The sequence below is a fragment of the Mus musculus genome, chromosome X (assembly GCF_000001635.26).
Source record: "Mus musculus strain C57BL/6J chromosome X, GRCm38.p6 C57BL/6J".
Classification (NCBI taxonomy): Eukaryota; Metazoa; Chordata; class Mammalia; order Rodentia; family Muridae; genus Mus; species Mus musculus.
In genome coordinates this window covers 150,671,626-150,689,313 of record NC_000086.7, presented here as the reverse complement: position 1 = coordinate 150,689,313, position 17,688 = coordinate 150,671,626, and the positions used below count along the sequence as shown (strand labels likewise).

At 39.9% G+C, this 17,688-nt stretch overlaps 1 pseudogene; it reads right to left on the bottom strand.

Annotated features, from left to right (window-relative positions):
- Positions 1-314: 314 nt before the first annotated feature.
- Positions 315-1,244, bottom strand: Gm15132 (predicted gene 15132; annotated as a pseudogene).

Here is a 17,688-nt window from a genome sequence, read left to right as displayed (position 1 = left end):
AATAGCTAACTACACCTTAAAGACTACCTTTGATATAAAACAGGTAACTGATGGGCTAAGATGGAAAAAAGGGCATGATAAGCTGTCTAAAAACATCCCTTTCATGTAGATGTGTACATATTCCTTCCATGTAGGCCTATGCTGCTTCGGAGCAGATAGGATTGGGACATTAGGGTTCGATGCTGGCTGGGGAAGTCACAATTTCATCTGGGGACTGGATACGGATTTACAAAGGATCCACAAGTCCCCAGCTTCCACTTGCAGCCTGGCATCTCTAGAGGTGCTCCTCCCCAACCTGCCTACAGCTAAAAAGGACCTTTTCTGGAATGGGGTTTCTGCTGTACCTCTGAAGATGGTAAACACCTTAAAGCAGAGTCATCCTTAGCCCGGAGGCCTAAAGTGGTATTTATCAACTCTTGCATCCTCAACATACAACATTAAAAGGTACACTAACCTCTGAAGGTAGCTATGCTGCAAAGTAGTTTAAAATTAACCATTGTAAAATATTCATTTATGCTTGAAATTCCAGTCCTACACCAAGCTTGTGGCCACCTGCACTGGCATTCTTGCCATCCAGCAGGGCTGAAAGTGTCAGTCTGATACCTGGTTTTAGGATCTGCGTGTAGCCTAAGCTGGAATTCGTCTGTCTTGTAGCCAACTGTGAAGTTGCTCTGGGCCACTCGGGACTTTGAGGTCTCAAAATTAATCTGGTAACCAGCCAGCCAACCCTCATAGTCAAGCAACAGAGCGCCCCAGATTGAGGGCCCAATGATGTCAAAGTCCATGCCACAGCCCAGGTTGATGTGCTCCTTCTTGTACCCTGTCTTGATTTGAGCATCCCCCCCCCCCCCCACCAGTGTTACGTGAGAAAAATGAATCGAAGGTCAGCTTCAGTCCACGAGCAAGCTAGTCTTGCACAGTGATCTCAGTGCCCAGGGTGCTGTCTGTGTTCCAGTTCTCCGTAAATGCTAGCCCATACTCGGTCCGTCTAACATGCTAGCCATACTTAATTCATCTGTCCTTGGTTTCCAGACTGCCGTTCACTCTGGTGGTCTCTGTGTTGGCAGAGCCTGAGCTGGTAAATTTCAATCCATTCTCGGACTTTGCTTTCAAATCAAGTTTTGTTAAGCCAAAGCCGTAGCCCTTGGTGAATATATCCCTGGCCAGCATAAGTGGTGGGCAGAGGAGGGGCCCATGGGAGCAGTGGCAGCTATGGCAGGGTTGCAGTGAGGAGACTGGGAGCGTACACACAACTTTAATGCCAGCACTCAAGATGCAGAGGCAGAGGCAGCTGGATCTCTGTGAGTTCAAGGCTAACCTGCTTTACATAGGGAACATCAGGCCAACTCAACCAAAATAGTGAGACTCTGTTTCAAAAGCAAGCAAACAAACATCTCATTATCACAGTTGCCCAAAGGTTAGCATTAAGTCAAATAAGAGGTAATTCAATGTAAATATTCTCAGATATTTTACAGCCACTAACATTCAAAAAGGATCAACCTCTACTTAAAACAACAGAGCACTAAATTTCTGAACACTGATCTTTAGCCTTTTGCTGTTGTCAGATATTTGGATTTTTTACATACCATTACTTTACAGTCTTCAGAATAATTCATAACAAAATATATCACTAAAGAGGGCTTTGATCAAGATGGGGAGTATGCACTTGTCAATACTTTTTGCTGTGCCTAGGTGACATATTTACAATCCTGACTCTGATATAAGTGTTTGTCTCTGGCTTATCTGTCAAGTAGACCCACGTGTCCTAAAGAGGGATCTAAGGGATCTAATATAGCTATCTACCCTAACCTAATTAACTTGTGGACTCTTAGTTCAATATAATTTAGTTCTCTCTCTCTCTCTCTCTCTCTCTCTCTCTCTCTCTCTCTCTCTCTCTCTCTCATAATCAAACCCAAGGCCTACTGCATGCTATATTGTACTTCAGGTTATTAACAATTAACAATTTGTAAGGAGAAATACAGTACAAGCTGCAGGCTGTACTATAGTTATTGCTCAGTCTACTGCCCCTTGTAGTATAACTGATGAAAATTTATTTATACCTTAAAAATCTAAGGATTAAAAAATATAGTACATATTTTGGGGATTATGATTTATGCACGCAATAACTTTTATAAACAAATCTAAAAATTTACTGTGATTAAAAACCCACGCCGAATTGGGAACAAAACACCCATGGAAGGAGTTACAGAGACAAAGTTTGGAGCTGTGACGAAAGGATGGACCATCTAGAGACTGCCATATCCAGGGATCCATCCCATAATCAGCTTCCAAACGCTGACACCATTGCATACCCTAGCAAGATTTTGCTGAAAGGACCCAGATATAGCTGTCTCTTGTGAGACTATGCCGGGGCCTAGCAAACACAGAAGTGGTTGATCACAGTCAGCTATTGGATGAATTACAGGGCCCCCAATGGAGGAGCTAGAGAAAGTACCCAAGGAGCTAAAGGGATCTGCAACCCTATAGGTGGAACAACATTATGAACTAACCAGTACCCCAGAGCTCTTGACTCTAGCTGCATATGTATCAAAAGATGGCCTAGTTGGCCATCACTGGAAAGAGAGGCCCATTGGACTTGCAAACTTTATATGCCCCAGTACAGGGGAACACCAGGGCCAAAAAAGTGGGAGTGGGTGGGTATGGAAGGGAAGTGGGGGGGAGGGTATGGGGGACTTTTGGGATAGCATTGGAAATGTAAATGAGGAAAATACCTAATAAAAATATTTAAAAAAAACCCAAGCCTGTGGACCTGGTTAAAAACATAGTGGTGCACTCTTTCCTGGGGAGGACTATTTCTTCCACTGTCAATATTTCTTAGTTGCTTGTAATTTATTTGTCTAGGGATGAGGCACCAAGAGCTTTCCCCCATCCTTATTAGCATGTCTGTTGGTATCTGGCCTTGTTCAAGTTGGTGAGACTTGCATCAGTTGGTTCTGCGATACCAAATGGTCAGCCCTGAGGGGACTAATATCCAATATATATAAAGAACTCAAGAAGGTGGACTTCAGAAAATCAAATAACCCCATTAAAAATGGGGCTCAGAGCTGAACAAAGATTTCTCACCTGAGGAATACCGAATGGCAGAGAAGCACCTGAAAAAATGTTCAACATCCTTAATCATCAGGGAAATGCAAATCAAAACAACCCTGAGATTCCACCTCACACCAGTCAGAATGGCTAAGATCAAAAATTCAGGTGACAGCAGATGCTGGCGAGGATGTGGAGAAAGAGGAACACTCCTCCATTGTTGGTAGGATTGCAAGCTTGTACAACCACTCTGGAAATCAGTCTGGCGGTTCCTCAGAAAATTGGACATCGTACTACCGGAAGATCCAGCAATACCTCTCCTGGGCATATATCCAGAAGATGCCCCAACTGGTAAGAAGGACACATGCTCCACTATGTTCATAGCAGCCTTATTTATAATAGCCAGAAGCTGGAAAGAACCCAGATGCCCCTCAACAGAGGAATGGATACAAAAAATGTGGTACATTTACACAATGGAGTACTACTCAGCTATTAAAAAGAATGAATTTATGAAATTCCTAGGCAAATGGTTGGACCTGGAGGGCATCATCCTGAGTGAGGTAACACAATCACAAAAGAACTCAAATAATATGTACTCACTGATAAGTGGATATTAGCCCAGAAACTTAGTATAGTGAGATATAAGGTACAATTTGCAAAACACATGAAACTGAAGAAGAACAAAGACCAAAGTGTGGACACTTTGCCCCTTCTTAGAATTGGAAACAATCACCCATGGAAGGAGTTACAGAGACAAAGTTTGGAGCTGAGACAAAAGGATGGACCATCAAGAGACTGCCACATCCAGGGATCCATCCCATAATTAGCCTCCAAATGATGACACCATTGCATACACTAGCAAGCCTTTGTTGCAAGGACCGTGATATAGCCATCTCTTGTGAGGCTATGCCGGGGCCTAGCAAACACAGAAGTGGATGCTCACAGTCAACTATTGGATGGATCACAGGGTTCCCAATGGAGGAGCTAGAGAAAGTACCCAAGGAGCTAAAGGGATCTGCAACCCTATAGGTGGAACAACATTATGAACTAACCAGTACCCCGGAGCTCTTGTCTCTAGCTGCATATGTATCAAAAGATGGCTTAGTCGGCCATCACTGGAAAGAGAGGCCCACTGGACAGGCAAACTTTATATGCCCCAGTACAGGGGAACGCCAGGGCCAAAAAATGGGAATGGGTGGGTAGGGGAGTGGGGGGGGGAGGGTGTGGGAGGCTTTTGGGATAGCATTGGAAATGTAATTGAGGAAAATACGTAATAAAAAAAATAAGAGAAAAAAATTAAATTAAAAAGAAACATTTACATACAAGAAACCTCATATAGACTTAATAGATTGTATTTATATATTCAGGAATACATGTTCAGACACATATAGACACACAGAGAGACAGACAGATACATAAACACACACACACACACACACACACACACACACACACACCCCTCTACCCCAGGTACTAATGCGCCCTGGCACTTCTAGTTGCATCAGGACTAAGCACATCCTTTTCCACTGAGGCCAGAAAAGGCAACCCAGCTAGGGGAAAGGGATCCAAAGGCAAGCAACAAAGTCTGAGATAGAGACAGCCCCAACTTGAATTGTTGGGGGAATCCACATGAAAGCCAAGCTGCACATCTGGTACATATGTGTGGGGGAAATAAATTTATCTTACTATTTAGATGAACAATATCCCAGTTTCCCAGGACCTTGCCTGATTTTTAGTACTAAAATCTGTGTATCCCAGGAGTCCTTCTAGATATAATGATTGGCACTCATAACTACAATTCACATTTCTAGCTGGAATTGTTTGCTAATATCATTTGCATGTCCATAATTTTTTGTGATTTCTTCTTTTTTCTTTCTCATTGAAAAAAGTTTATGCAGCATATTTTGACCAGAGTTTCTCCTCCCCGAAATGCTTTCCAGATCCTCTCCTTCCTTCCCACCCCACACTACTTCATGCCCTTTCTTTCTCAATGTCTGTAACTTTTAATGGAGCAACTCCTGAATTATGGCAATCGATTTTCAAAACACAGAAAATTTCTTGATATGTTTACCTCAAAATGTCAATATTTATCTTGAGAAGATAATAGTGTTTGAGACTGAATATTTTTTATCATACCTCATTCAATTCAAAATATCTTGTGTAAGTCACAGGAGAAAGGGCTTTTTTTATTAATTAGGCATTTTCTTCATTTACATTTCCAATGCTACCCCATAAATCCCCCAAACCCTCCATCCCCACCCCCACCCCCACTCCCACTTCTTGGTCCTGGTGTTCCCCTGTACTGAGGCATATAAAGTTTGCAAGACCAATGGGCCTCTCTTTCCACTGATGGCCAACTAGGCCATCTTCTGCTACATATGCAGCTAGAGACACGAGCTCTGTGGGTACTGGTTAGTTCATATTGTTGTTCCACTTATAGGGTTGCAGACCCATGAGTCTAGGTTGAATGTCTTGCTTCTCTCAGAATGCAAGATGATGGAAGGTCTGTGCCACAGAACCAGGCTTTATACTGCTCAGCTGAACTTTTAAGTTGGTTCCTCAATGCTGGCATGTCTGATAATTTGTGTTATAATTCTCCACTCCCTTTTGTTTCGATATTCCTTTTGGTATACAGGATTCGGTGTTTACTAAGCTGCACCTTTGGGTTTTCTTTCTATGTTGTCTGTATATTTAATAAACCACAAATCTGAAAGTAACTAACCTCATCCATTGGTAAATCGGTCAGGCCTTTACTTAGGCTGCTCTTGTCTTATGTCTGCTTGACAAGATCTTTTAAAGAAGCCTTCAGCTTTCCTTATCATTTTGTTGACAGAGCTGAAGGATTAGGGGCTCTTTGGAGCTAGCAGCTGGTTCTTTATCACATTACATTCTACCACTATTTTCTGCAGATGGGTATGTTCTGGCCCTGGACTGTTAGGAATGTGTGTTTATGTGAATATAAAACACAGCACACTTGTAACCATTTAGTGCCTCAGAACTACTGATGTAGTGAGAATGTTGGGTAGCAGAAAAATCCATTCATCTCACAAGGACCCTGTAGGACAATGTTCAGAGGCTAAAAAAATATCTGGTGGAAAATAACAGTAAAAAAATAACAAGAAATATTTGTACTTTGTGAACTAGCAATTCTATGCCCAATTCCACATGATAGAAACTTCTTCATAGGCACCCCACTATAACAAGAATATCATAGCAGTATTATCTTGGACTAGCAGAAAGAAATGGGAATGTCCACTAATAGAATGCAAACTAAAAAGTAGTATTTCAATATAATGCGAGTTTCAATTCTTACTCCCAATTCTGGTCTTCAAATCACTCTGAGTAAGTTGCAAAGACAACACAGATAATTCCTGTATACCCTTCACTAAGTGGTGACTAATTTTATTACTCTGTATTACCATGGTGAATTTATGAAAACTAAGAGAACAACATGGGTAAATATTTCTAATTAACTTCTATTATTTTGGTTTTGCCTACTAGTGTGTTTTCCATGTTTTAGAATCCAAAGAAGATTGTATTTATTAACCATGTTTTCTAGATTCTGTATGTCTGTAACAGTCTTACCTAGTCCCTCATGACATTGACAATTAAGACGAGCACTGGACTGAAGATTTATGAAGAGTTTGTTGGCTGTCACTCCATTTGGGATAATCTGATATCTTTCTTAGCTGATTAGACAGTGGTTAGGAGGTTTCCCATCATATTGGGAGTGCAGGGTAGCCACATGATATTAGTGGTGGTAGCCTTGTTCATTTACTTATAGTAGCATTTGCTGGGTTTATGCACTATAAAGTTAGTATTTTCCACTTTTGGTATTATATTCTTTTTAGAATGAGCTCACAACATGCAACTCAAATTGAAAATGGCATGGGGGTAGTTTAGCACCATCTCCTATAAGAGTGGGTATTTTACTTGCAATTCTCACCAAGAAAGGCTTCTACATTTAGTCATTTGATTATTTACTTCCTGTTTGTTAGGAAATGTGGATGCTTGAAACTTTGTATATGCATTCTGTTCTATAATTTAATGCTCTATCATTTACTTTCTCACTCAAAGTATACCAGCTTTGGTCACTAGGAGATCTTGTGCTTAGGGTATAGTGTTCTTTTGACCCTTTTGGGGTTTGTAGTTTGGGAGGGGGAGGAAAGCATACATAAATAGCTTTATTGAGATTTAAGCCATATTTTTGATTCACAATTTGAAGGCCATGATTTATAGTATGTTTACCAAGTTGTGAAAATGTTACTACCATCAATTTTAGAACATTTAAATCACCCAAGAAATAAACTCTGTAACTATTAGTAGGCATTCTCAATTTTTCTCCCTCTTCCTACCAATTTTTCTGTCCTTACCCTTTGAATAAGAAACAGCAAATATAATTTCCACATGAGTGACATTATGTGGTACTTATATTCATGAAATTTAATGCCTTCTATGTTCACCCATTGTCTTAGTTAGGGTTTTACTGCTATGAACAAACACCATGACCAAGGCAACACTTAAAAGGACAACATTTAATTGGGACTGGCTTACAGGTTCAGAGGTTCAGTCCATTATCATCAAGGCAGGAACATGGTAGCATCCAGGCAGTCATGGTACAGGAGGAGCTGAAAGTTCTACATCTTCATCTGAAGGCTGTGAGCAGAATATTGGGTTCCAAGCAGCTAGGGTGAGGATATTAAAGCACACATCCACAGTGACATACCTACTCCAACAGGGCCACATCTTCTAATAGTGCAACTCCTTGGGCCAAGCATATACAAACCATAACAACTATGTTGTCTCAAATGACAGGATTTTTTATGTTCATATATGTATGTATTTATGTATATGCACAAACATATATAATTTCTTTGTCTATTCATCTGTTGATAAATACCTAAATTAATTCTCTGCCTTTACTATTGTGAACAGCACTATAATGAAGACCGGAGTATAAGTATCTCTTCCACATACTGCTTTCATTCTATTTTGCATATAGAACAATAGTAGAAGTAATGGTTTATATAGAAGCTCTGTTTTTAATTTTGTGGAGGACCTTCATACTGCTGTCCATAATACTACGCTGATATGTAATCCCATTAACTGGCTATGAGAGTTACTTTACTCCACATTATTTCCAGTATTTTAAAAAGTTACTGACCACTGGAATAAGTATAAAATTTTGATGGCTTGTATATGCTTGGTCCAGGGAGTGGCACTATTTGGAGGTGTTGCCTTGAAGTAGGTATGTCACTGTGGGCGTGGGCTTTAAGACCCTACTCCTAGCTGTCTAGAAGTCAGTATTCTCCTAGAAGCCTTCAGATGAGGATGTAGAACTCTCAGCTCCTCCTGAATCATGTCTGCCTGGAGGCTACCATGTTCCTGTCTTGATGATAAATGGACTGAACCTCTAAACCTGTAAGCCAGTCCCAATTACATGTTGTCCTTTATAAGACTTGCCTGTCTTATACATGCTGTCTGCTCACAGCAGTAAACCTTAACTAAGACAGAAGTGAAACTTATTCTGGTTTAATTTCTATGATAATTAGTGATGTTTAGCATTTTATTATATACCTGTTGGCCATTTTTGTGTTTTTCTTTCAGAAATGTCCATTCAGATCTATTGTCTAATTTAATATAGCTTATTGGTCTTTTGCTATTGAGTTGTTTGAGTTCATTATATATTGTGGAAATTGACCCCTAATCAGATGTTGGTAAATGCTGTCTTCCATTTCTAAGGTTGTGTCTTTACTCTGTTAATGGCTTCCTTTGCTGAACAGAACCTTTTCTGTTTCAAATAATTCCATTTGCATATTTTCCCTTTTTGGTCTATTATTTGGAGGCAGTATTTCCCTCTCCAAAGTCATTACTCAGACCAATAGTATTAATAATTCCATCACATCTTCTTCTAGTAATTTCAGCCTGTAATCCATTTTGAGTCATTTTTTTCTATATGTTAGTAGATGTGTCTAATTTCCTTCTTTGTGTGGATATCCAGTTTTCCAATATCATTTATTAATGAAATTGTTCTTTTTCCATTATGTGTTCTGTTGGGAGCCGCCCTCACATTTGCCATTATAAGATGGCGCTGACAGCTGTGTTCTAAGTAGTAAACATAATCTGCACACGTGCAGGGGCAGTTTTCCCGCCATGTGTTCTGCCTTTCCCGTGATGACAACTGGGCCGATGGGCTGCAGCCAATCAGGGAGTAATACATCCTAGGCGGAGGATAATTCTCCTTAAAAGGGACGGGGTTTTGCCACTCTTTCTCTCTCTCTTGTTCTTGCTTTTTCTCTCTCTTGTTCTTGCTTTTTCTCTCTCTTGCTTTCTTGTTCTTGTTCTTTTTCTTGCTTTCTTGCTCTGGCTCTTGCTCTCTTGCTCTCTGGCTCCTAAAGATGTAAGCAATAAAGCTCTTGCTCTGGCTCTTGCACTCTAGCGCTCTTGCGCTCTGGCTCCTAAAGATGTAAGCAATAGAGCTCTTGCTCTCTTGCTCTCTGGCTCCTGAAGATGTAAGCAATAAAGCTTTTGCCGCAGAAGATTCTGGTTTGTTGCGTTCTTCCTGGCCGGTCGCGAGAACTCGGGTAAGAGTGTTCCTATCATCATGGTCAAAAAGCTGTTTGCTGAATTGTTTATGTATGACATGAAATTAGAAGGGGGAATATTGGAAGAATGAAATGGTCTAAAAGGAGGGGGAGAGAAGAGAAGGTTATAGGGGTAAGAAAGACAAATATCACATTTGTTCTTATGATGAATCTAAATCAATATTACTACTTATCTAAGACATGAAAGCAGAGGAAAGACTATTTCATGAAGGAGGTAGGGAAACAGAAGAGGAAAATGAGGAGTAATTATGAGCAAAGTATAATGATATACATGGAAGGGAATGTCATAGTGAAACCTATTATTTTGCATGATAACCAAAAGTCAAATAGAAAGCACTTGGCTATAGAGGTGTGGGCTTATCTCTAAGGTTTTTGTGTTGTTTATACTTTGCTTTATGTTTGTATACCAGTACCATGCTGCCTTGTTCTACATAACTTAATAGTATATTTTGAAATCAGGCCAAGTAATGTCTGCAATTTTGTTAAACAACATTTGACTACTTGGAACATTTTGTGGTTTCAAACAATTTTAGTTTTCTTTTTTCTATTATTTGTGGGAAAACATATTTGGTATTTTAATTGCGGAGCAGTAGATATTCCACTTATTTTCTTTAATTTCTTTTATATATGTTTGAAAGTTTTCTATAATATGATATAATATAATACATAGTATCTGATCATAAATTTCTTTGGTCTACTTCACCTCTTATTATTTTAAAATTGTAGCTATTGTGAATGGGATTTTAAAACTCCATTTTCATTGATTCACTACTGATGATTATAAATACTGTTGAGTTGTTGACCTTGTATCCTGCAGCTATCTCTATTAGATTTAGCCATTTCAACTGATACTTTGAGTTTGTTTTCTATATCATCTTGTTTACAAGCATGGACAATTTAAAATTTTCCTTTCTAATCTGAGTTTTTCCTCCCTTGCTTAATAACTCTGGCTAGTACATATAGTACTGTGTTGAATAAAAGGCACAAAATGAGCATGACTTTGTTATTCTTCATAGGAAAGAAAAACATCTCTCCATTTAGCTTCCTCTGTAGCACTTCCCCCCCCCCCAACCATTGGTATAATGTAGACTTTGGGTTTTTCACACATGGCCTTTATTTTGTTGAGGTATACTTATTCTGTCATGTCTTACATATGGTATGTTCCCCTAAAGGTTTGTGCTCTGGAAGATTGGTTCCAAGGTGAAAAGTTCTCATGGGGATACCACTTTTGGAATAAATTAATATAGTCCTTATAATGCTGTTATTTTCCATGAGAGCAAGTTTCTACCAAGAGACGTTATTCCTTGAGTTTGTCCTGCTCTGCTTATTGCTAGCTCCCTTCCTGCTTCCACACTGTGTTGTAACACATCATTAGGCTCTTATCAAGATGATAGCATCACACTACTTAGGCTCTCCAGCCCCCACAATCCTGAGCCAAACAAATCTCTCTCTTCACAAGTTAGTTAGATTTGGGTGCTTTTTAAAAATTCTTTCTTCCTTCCTTCCTTTCTTTCTTTCTTTCTTTTTTTTAGTCCAGCCTTTATCCCGCTCCCGGTCCACCCACTGACTGTTCCTCATCCCATACCTCCTCCTTCCATCTCCAAGAAGTTGCCAAGTGCTGGGTGAAGAATATCCTGTCCCATCCTCCTTGGCCTCCACAGGCAGCTATTGGTCCCAGAGACCTACAAGTCTGTCTTCCTCTCTGCTCCACAGTCTGTCTGTCTGTCTCTCTCTCTCTCTCTCTCTCTCTCTCTCTCTCTCTCTCCTTCTCTTCCTCCTGGGATCAGGAAATCCCAGCTTATCCTTCATCCAGTGATTGGCTTCTTCTGTCTTTACTGACCAGTTACAATGGGGAGAAAGTTCACATGGAATCACCTGAGCATGGGATCCACTCCTTGTAGTGGCAGCCCCTCTTAAGGAAGCAGAATTAGCATCAAAATACAAACAGCACCAGGGCAATTCACAACAAACTGTTATGCTGATGGATTTATAAGTGACTTTGATTTTTCTCCAGCAGCCTTTACTACAGTTTCTTTGTTCTGTATATTTAGCTATGCTAAGCCATGGGGATTTTCTTTTTGGTCTTATCTATTTCGTGCTTTGTGTGCTTGCATCTGTAAGGGTGTGTCTGTCCTAAGTTTTATTCTGTGATCTTGTTGAATATCTGGTATATAACATTGATTTATGATTCTTCTGCCTCATGTATGCCCATCACTCATAGGTTTGATCCTTTTGTGGTTTCCTATATTTCCTATAAGGTCCTTTCCTGTGTTTTCTGTAAAAAAAAAAATTATATTACTTATTTGCTTGGTCTACATCTTCTACTTTGTTTTTGAGCACTGATATTCTAGTTTCTACTCAATACATTCTACTTGTGAGGCATTCCTTTGAGTTGCCTAGTTGTGTTTTTGGTTTTTTTCAATTTCATCTTGGGTCCTTTTTGATGTTTGTATCTCTTTATTAGATTCTCTCTGAATCCTGGATTGTCTTCATCATTTCATCAGACTTATGTTTGTGTTTTCTTGGGCATCTCTCAGGAGTTATTCTCCTTATTTTCATTAAGCTGTTTTTTAGTGTCTTCTTTAATCTCCTTGAATTCTTTGATGAAGTTTATGATTGTTCTTTTGAATTCTGTGTCCTGGTGTTAGTTTAGATAATTCTCATTGGCAAATAGGACTGGCAGATTTTAGAGAGTAGATACTGGCTTGATCTTTCATATTGTTTGTATTTTTGTGATGAGACCTGGGCATGTAGACTTTGTTAGTTCTGTGTCTGATAGGGACAGAGTGGGTTATTGCAGAAGAGAAGATGTGTCCATGTCTTGGTTCTCTAGGTTGAAAATGGCTTAGGTGGAATGGAGTTACTCGAACAGAGGGGTCTGGGTTGGTGGTGGTGGATTTGGGTAGACACATTGTATTGGCATAAAAGGGGCCTGTGGGTTGGTTGGAAGAGCAGGTTAAGGCAAAGGCAGAGGTGGCCTAACTAGGGTAGGGCTCTGCATGTGGGGCAAAAGGCTGTAAGGGAGGATGATGGGCAGGATAGATCATAGAGTCCATAAAATATGAAAGTGCAGGGAAGAATACTGTTGCCAGATAGGTACACATGGCAAATGAGGGTGACAGCAAAATGAGAGAAACAAGCAGTAGAACCAAGCAAAACTATATATGTATAAAAATGTCATAGGAAACTATTACTTTATAAATTAATTCTAATATTTTAAAATATTTAGTGTGTGTATATATGTGTGTGTATGCACGCATGCGTGCACCACAGCATGCACATAGAGGCTGGAGAAGAACTTGTGAGAACAACTTCTTTCCATACTGTAAGCTCAAACTCAGGCATTCACTGATTGACCCATCTTACCTTGTAAGCCCTTTTCTTTTTCTTCTCTTTTCTTTCCTTTCCTTTTCTTTTCTTTTCTTTTCTTTTCTTTTCTTTTCTTTTCTTTTCTGTTTGTTTTTCGAGACAGGGTTTCTCTGTATAGCCCTGGCTGTCCTGGAACTCACTTTGTAGACCAGGATGTCCTCAAATTCAGAAATCCGCCTGCCTCTGCCTCCCGAGTGCTGGGATTAAAGGCGTGTGCTACCACGCCCGGCAGTCCTTTTCAAAGAAGAAAAAAAAAATAATAAGAGAATAAAATAACTATAGAAATACACCAAGGAAATGACATTAACAAGATGGATGACTAGAGATGCCTAACACTCATCTCTCACACACAAAAAGGATTAAAGGATGAATAAACAAGTACAGGTTTATTACTATAGTCAAAGGAGACAGCAAGAGGGCAAGAGGGTGGCAGGAGCTTCATGGAACACAGAAAATTGAATCAGGGCTCAAAACTCCCTGCCTTTTGTCACTCTGTCTTCACAGCTGAAACCAGGGAAGACTTCTCTCTGTGAAAGAGAAGATAAGAAAGTCTTCTTTATTGCTGTAGACATCTATGGTCTCTGCCATGGAACGAACACCTCTGATGTCCTTGCAGGCCTTGAGCATAATTTATAGAATTGCCTGAACTGCACAAAGAGGCTTTACTTCAAAGGGAAAGGCCACAGTGCCATCATGATACTCAAGGGAGCTGTTAAAAAATGGGTTTTGAAAAATTAAACAAAACTGACAAACCTTTAGGTAGACTCAGCCAAATAAAAATCAGAGCTGGAAAATGAAACATTACCACTGAAACCACAGGAGAAAGGAACATAGAAGACTATAAAAAAGCAACAATATGCCAGCAAGTGGGATAACATAGGAGACATTTCTAGACAGAATGGATTACTAATGGAAGAAGTTAAGTCAAAAATCTACTAAAGAAAAGTCTGTGATCTCAGGGTTTCATTAATGAGTTCTATCAAATATTTAGAAATTTAATACAAATTATTTTCTTTTTCTTTTTTATTAGATATTTTCTTTATTTACATTTCAAATGTTAGCCCCTTTCCTAGTTTCCCCTCCAAAAATCCCCTATCCCCTCGCCCTTGCCCTCCCCCTCCTCCTGCTCATCAACCCACCCATTCCCCCTTCCTGGCCCTGGTATTCATGGGACATAGAGCCTTCACAGGACCAAGAGCCTCTCCTCCCATTGATGACCAACTAGGCCATCCTCTGCTACATAAGCAGCTAGAGCCATGAGTCCCACCATGTGTTTTCTTTGATTGGTGGTATAGTTCCAAGGAGCTCTTGGGGTACTGGCTAGTTCATATTGATATTCCTCCTATGGGGTTTCAAACCACTTCAGCTCCTTGGGTACTTTCTCTAGCTCCTCCATTGGGGACCTTGTGCTCCATCCAATGGATGATTGTGAGCATCCACTTCTATATTTGCCAGACACTGGCAGAGCCCCTCAGGAGACAGCTATATCAGGCTCCTGTCAGCAAGCTCTTGTTGACATCTGCCATAGTGTCTGGGCATGGTGGTTGTTTATCAGATGTTTATCAGATGGATACCCAAATGGGGCAGTCTCTGGATGGTCATTCCTTCAGTCTCTGCTCTAAACTTTGTCTCTGTAACTCCTTCCATGGGTATTTTGTTCCCTCTTCTAAGAACTTCTGGGCTAATATCCACTTATCAGTGAGTGCATATCATGTGTGTTCTTTTGTGATTGGATTACCTCACTTAGGATGATATCCTCCAGAGCCATCCATTTGCCTAAGAATTTCATAAGTTCATTGTTTTTAATAGCTGCATAGTACTCCATTGTGTAAATGTACCACATTTTCTGTATCCATTCCTCTGTTGAGGGACATCTGGGATTTTTCCAGCTTCTGTCTATTATAAGGATGCTATGAACATAGTGGAGCATGTGTCCTTATTACATGTTGGAACATCTTCTAGATATATGCCCAGGAGTGGTATTGCTGGATCTTCCAGTAGAACTATGTACAATTTTCTGAAGAACCTCCAAACTGATTTCCAGAGTGGTTGTACCAGCTTGCAATCCCACCAGCAATGAAGTGTTCTTTCTCCACATCCTCACCAGCATCCGATGTCACCTGAAATTTTGATCTTCGACATTCTGACTGGTATGAGGTGGAATCTCAGGGTTGTTTTGATTTTCATTTCCCCGATGACTAAGGAATTCAAACATTTCTTTAGGTGCTTCTCAGCCATTCGGTATTCCTCAGTTGAGAATTCTTTGTTTAGCTTTGTACCCCATTTTTAATAGGGTTGTTTGGTTTTCTGGAGTCCAACTTCTTGAGTTCTTTATATATATTGGATATTAGCCCCCTGTCGGATTTAGGAATACCTTGGTATGACTCTAACTAAGGAAGTGAAAGATCTGTATGATAAGAACTTCAAGTCTCTGAAGAAAGAAATCGAAGAAGATCTCAGAAGATGGAAAGAGCTCAGGGGTTGGCAAGATTAATATAGTAAGCATCACTATCTTGCTGAAAGCAATCTACAGATTCAATGCAATCCCCATCAAAATTCCAACTTAATTCTTCACTGCGTTATAAAGGGCAATTTGCAGATTCATTTGGAATAACAAAAAACTTAGGATAGCAAAAACTATTCTCAACAATAAAAGAACCTCTGGTGGAATCACCATGCCTGACCTCAAGCTGTACTACACAGCAATTGTGATAAAACAACAACAACAAAAACCTGCATGGTACTGGTACAGTGACAAAGAGGTAGATAAATGGAATAGAGTTGAAGACCCAGAAATGAGCCCACACACCTCTGGTTACTTGATCTTTGACAAGGGAGCTAAAACCATCCAGTGGAAAGAAGACAGCATCTTCAACAAATGGTGCTGGATCAACTGATGGTTAGCATGTAGAAGAATGCGAATCAATCCATTCTTATCTCCTTGTCCAAAGCTCAAGTCTAAGTGAATCAAAGACCTCCACATAAAACCAGAGACACTGAAATTTATAGAGGAGAAAGTGGGGAAAAGCCTTGAAGATATGGGCACAGGGGAAAGATTCCTGAACAGTACAGCAATGGCTTGTGCTGTAACATCAAGAATCAACAAATGGGACCTTATAAAATTGCAAAGCTCCTGTAAGGCAAAGGACACTTTCAATAAGACCAAAAGGCAACCCACAGATTGGGAAAAGATCTTTACAAATTATTTTCAAACTATTTAAAGAACTGAATAGGTAAGGATAATTCCAAAGTCCATCTAAAATGACAGCATTATGTTGATACCATAATCAGTCAAGGAAACAGCAGTAACAAACAAATAAACTACTAGGATACACTCTGATTCACATAAAATATTCCTTGACAAAATAGTAGTAGATCAAATTCAACCAGATGTTAAAAATATTATTCAAAACAATTAGTAGAATGCTTTGGGGGAATACGAGGACAGTTCAACATCACATCAACAAAATGAAGGACTAAAATGTTTTTTACTTTTTTTAGTAGATGTGGAAAAGACATTTAACAAAATTATATACCCCTTTATTGTTTGTGTGTGCATATTCCTAAGAAATTACATATATAATGTATCTTTGTTTTGTGTTTCTACTAAACAATATCAGAGGCTAGATAACTTAAAGAGGAAATACACTTTAGGGCTTGTGATGGTTTGTATATCCTTGGACCAGGGAGTGGCACCATCTGAAGGTGTGGCCTTGTTGGAATAGGTATGACCTGGTTGGAATGGGTGTGTCACTGTGAATGTGGGTATAAGATCTTCACCCTATTTGCCTGGAAGTCAGTCTTCCACTAGCAGCCTTTGAATGAAGACAGAACTCTCAGCTCCTCCTGCGTCATGCCTGCCTGGATACTGCCATGCTCCCTCTTTGATGATAATGAACTGAACCTCTGAACCTGTAAGCCAGCCCCAATTAAATGTTGTTTTTTATAAGACTTGACTTGGTCATGGTGTTTGTTCACAGCAGTAAAACCTTAACTAAGACAGGGCTCATAATTCTTGTTGGCTAGAGGGTGGAAGTAGCATGGAACCTTCACTCTAACAAGGGTCCCTAAATTATATCACAACATACCAGAGAAGCAGAGAGATTCGTACAAAAGGTCCAAGTACATGGATTGTCTTGCATCTGCCAATTCATAATATGAATTATGAGTACTAATTAGACCTGCAAGAAATGTATTAATCTCTTTTTATAGTAATAGCCTCATGACCAAGTCCCTTCCTCTTCACCTGTCTCCATTTTATTAATGCTATTTTTGTATTCACTTATTTCAGCATTTAGCCACTGAAATCCTATGGGCATCCTCAGGAGGAAGGAGGTGGGAAGACCCTCTAATATGTACCAGAGACCTGGGAGGTGAGAGACTTTCAGGACCCAAAGGGAGAGACATTAGATGAAATGCCCTACAGTGGGGAGGGGGAACTTGAAAAGGTCACCTCCAATAGAAATACAGGGCATCAAGTAGAGGGATGGGGTTGCCATCCCACAGTCAAAAACTCTAACTCAGAATTGTTCCTGTCTGAAAGAACTACAGGGACAAAAATGGAGAAGAGCCTGATGGAAAGGAGGTCCAGTGACAGGCCCAAATTGGGATCCAGTTCAAGGGTGGCTCCAAGGCCTGACACTATTACTGGTGTACTTACAGAGAG